The sequence below is a fragment of the Engraulis encrasicolus genome, chromosome 15 (genome assembly GCF_034702125.1).
Source record: "Engraulis encrasicolus isolate BLACKSEA-1 chromosome 15, IST_EnEncr_1.0, whole genome shotgun sequence".
NCBI classification, from domain to species: Eukaryota; Metazoa; Chordata; class Actinopteri; order Clupeiformes; family Engraulidae; genus Engraulis; species Engraulis encrasicolus.
Window position 1 is genome coordinate 27,362,606 of NC_085871.1, and position 3,775 is coordinate 27,366,380.

Genomic DNA, 3,775 nt, shown 5'->3' on the forward strand with positions numbered 1-3,775 from the left:
TGAAGGAGTTGGCTTGAAAATAATCTGAAGATTTTTAGACATGCGCAGATGTAGGATGCCATATTGGAAGGAGGATTTGGCCGAGCAGCTGAAAGAGACACAGCTCGCGCTGCCTTCAACCGAACGAAAAGACCGAGCAAATTAAGACGTGGAAAAAACTTGATTGAGGTAAGATCCAAGGTTGCTTTTGACCTCTTTCAGTTGATCTGAGTGCGCTCGGTGTAGCGGTAGTCTGATTTGAAAGAAACGACGGACACGAAAGCTTTTTCCTGTGTAAAATATTTAACTGGTCGGAAGGCTGGTTTGGCGGATTCAGAAATAGCGAAGCTTTCAGTGTGCAAGTTGTCCAAAGTGTCATTATGTAGCGCGTCTAATAATGGCTTTTATGCCACACCAGCACGCAATAAGACCTACTTTCGATTCAGTCTTTGGAGGCATTTGAACAACATTCACAGAGGGATCGAATGTCGACCAATAGTTAACACCAAAGTGTTTTTGGCTTAGCTGACATAAAATATGTATTTTCGGGTCATTGTGTCATGTCATTTAAAAGACGAATATCGGGGCTGTTGTCGAAGGAAGTTCTTAACCTGTCCAACCCGTGCTGAAATCCCAAAGGACACGATGTTTACATTGAGCTTAATCTTGTAGCCTACATTTAGGGTGATTCTGTACAAAAATCCCCAGTCTACAATCAAAACCTAAATGTGTGTATAGATCTGATACCAGATAAGCAGGCAGAGTCGTCAGTGCACAGCGAACTATGGCGATATGTCAAAGGCAGTTTCAACATGGCGGATAAGGTGTGTAAAAACTGCACGCAAAATCTTTGAATAGGGAAAAAATAAAACGATGCGACATAACCATTCGATTTTAGTTTCGTTCGGTGCGCCTTGGCGTGCTCTACTGAATTAAATTAGAAGTTAACGCGAGGCTATGTCGTCTGAGTTTTTTTCCGCTACAATACTTTTAGACTGTGCAAAGTACAGAAGCGCCGTGCTGAATACTTAACGACCCGAGGAGGTCTGTACAGAGGGAACCGCGGCGATGCCCTCCCTGGCGCTCTCTCTCTCTCTCTCTCTCTCTCTCTCTCTCTCTCTCTCTCTCTCTCTCTCTCTCTCTCTCTCTCTCTCTCACACACACACACACACACACACGCATACACTAAGCAGTTCCTCTTTCGGTTTTAACCCTCGTTGCAATTTTCGCATGGGTACTTGCATTATTAATGTGGAGAGGAAACCTACTGCTAATCGCCAAGCCGATGGAGAATAATGTTTTATTGTGGTGATTTTGAAATGACAGGAGCTGTTTAATTCCTCCCCGCATCAGCTCGACTTGATAGGCTATCTGTTGTGTGAAGTTGTTAATTGGCGGAACGTGGCAAATCCGTTTAATTTAAGATTTTTTTTTCTGCATGGTGTGTCAAATCCTGGGGGCTTCCAATCTATATGATTGCGTGCAGTTCTTTGCGGATTAAATGCAAATTAACATTTTTGGAAGATGGGAACACAGTAAATGCATTACGTCCTTGATGGGGATGTGGAAAAGGCGCACTCAATAGCGCGCGCCCACATTGGAATCAAACAAATCGAGGTCCCTCTCTGTCCGGCAGATTTTTCCATTGTGGTGGTGTGTGTAGGCTGCCGCTTCGCCGTGCATATTTTGCGAACGGGAAAGAAACGAGAGTTGCAGAGGGAGTGTGCAGCCATTGGTCCGCGGAAGGGTGTGTGCCGTTAACGACCAAACGATATTGAGGGCGGACCGCCTGCCTCGGAATGGATGGATGAAGAATATACTGATCCAATTGTCTATCTGCTTTTTTCCCGTCTTCACATCGTATGATTAAATGGGACAAGTTGTCCACTGAGAGGAAAACAAGAAGTGGAGAGAGAGAGGGAGGGCGAGGTAGAGAAGAGAAAAAAGAACATGCTGTGAGAAATGGGTTAGGCACGTGGCGCACTGCTTGGTAACGGGATGGGTAGGTGTGTGCGTGCTGATAGAATTGCGCGTTTTCTTTTCAAGGTCAGCCTCTCGCCCCCAATCTCCCCCCTCCTGTTCATCGACCGGACAAGTAGACTGATAGAAGTTCAGCCGCGGCTGAGGCGCGTGTGACACGGACCCGTTTCGTGAGTAATGCGATCGGCCGGGCCCGGTAAGCGGATCGTTTGTCCTTGGGTCGGCGAGGAGGCATCGTGTGTCGTCCGTCCGCTCTCTCCAAGCGGACCGCGGGCGCTTTTGAGCTGCAAAATTTGGCTCGCTCTCTCGCGCCTGCACCCCCCACCTTCCCCACGCCCTTGAGTTACGCAGTTTGTTTTCAAAACACGGGCGTATGAAAGATTTCTTGCTCTGAGAAAACAGATTGTCCCCGACTTCCACAGAAGCATACAATAGGCTACAGTGGAATTTACCTCCGTCATCCAATGCTGAGAAGTAGGCTGCGTGGTAATTCTACCTCGGCAGCTGTTTTTGAAGTTTTGAAGAAGACTTGAGTGGGAAAAAAACTACCCACCGTGTATTTAAACACTACCACTGATGGTAACAGCTTGTGGCGAGGAAGAATTGCATAATTATATTTTTGACTGTAGGTACCCTACATGATCAGAGGTAGAATCTAATTTTAGTCACAGAGGGGAACGTCAGTTGCAACACGTGTTGCACACTTGATCTGGTTGCTGGTGTTCCAGAAGAAATAAAACCTGAATTCAAACCCTCTTATGCATATACACACACATGAAGCCTATATTTTCATCTGTTGTCTATGCGTATAACTTCATAATTTTTGTAGCCATATTTCAAGCATGAATGGAGAATCCTGTTTTTGTTGTTTGGACATGGAAACAAATAGGTGTGACTGATTGCTATCCAGAGCATGTGTGTGAATGTATTTATATATGTCAGTGTGTGTTTGTGTTTTTTTGCCTGATAGGGAGAGAGAGAGATAGGAATGTGTTTTTCTACAGAGCAAGTGAGTGTGTGTGTGTGTGTGTGTGTGTGTGTGTGTGTGTGTGTGTGTGTGTGTGTGTGTGTGTGTGTGTGTGTGTGTGTGTGTGTGTGTGTGTGTGTGTGTGCGTGGACACACGCCTGTGTGTGTGTGTGTGTGTGTGTGTGTGTGTGTGTGTGTGTGTGTGTGTGTGTGTGTGTGTGTGTGTGTGATCGCTCGCGCACGCCTGACTGTGTAATGGTAAGAGTAAGTGGCTGGCAGTGTAATTCAGTGATCGAGAGCGAGGGAGTGAGTGAGTGAGCGAGAGGGAGGGAGTGAGTGGGCAAGCGAGCCCCATGCAGTCAGCAAGTCACATGGTTTACTGTTGTTTATCTGTCCTGAGTCGAGTCCTCCCCTCCTCTCCTCTCCTCTCCTCTCCTCTCCCCTCCTCTCCTCGCCAGCCCCTAGGGATCCTTGATGAAATCACAGAGGGTTGCTACGTAACAGGATGATGTCACAATGGGACAGAGACAGCGCAGAGCGAGAGAGAGAGAGAGAGATGCACATGACATGAGAAGTGGCATGATACTTAGTTGCAGAGGACAGTGAGAGAGCTTTGAAGGAAAGTCTGATGTTTTGGTGTAGAAACACTAAGTACTTAACTTTTGGCAACACTGTATTTTACTTTCTTTTTTAGTGTAGCTACATGTATCAACATGTAATATAATGTAACTTACACGGCACATGCTGTAACCTAACCATCACCCTAAGGTGCAGTGCAACGACATGATGTCAGATGTTATTACATACTTTGTAACAATGTAGCTACGAGTATTTTCACTGCTCCCTTGG

The 3,775-nt window shown here is 46.1% G+C and overlaps 1 protein-coding gene across 2 annotated transcripts in view; it reads left to right on the top strand.

Moving 5' to 3' along the window:
* sfmbt2 (Scm like with four mbt domains 2) overlaps nt 1-3,775 on the top strand; it is a 104,819-nt gene continuing 101,044 nt past the window's right edge. For both annotated transcript variants that reach the window (XM_063217307.1, XM_063217308.1), the window contains exon 1: nt 1-168. The gene's annotated coding sequence lies outside the window, so the exon portion shown is untranslated. The remainder of the gene's footprint in view (nt 169-3,775) is intronic.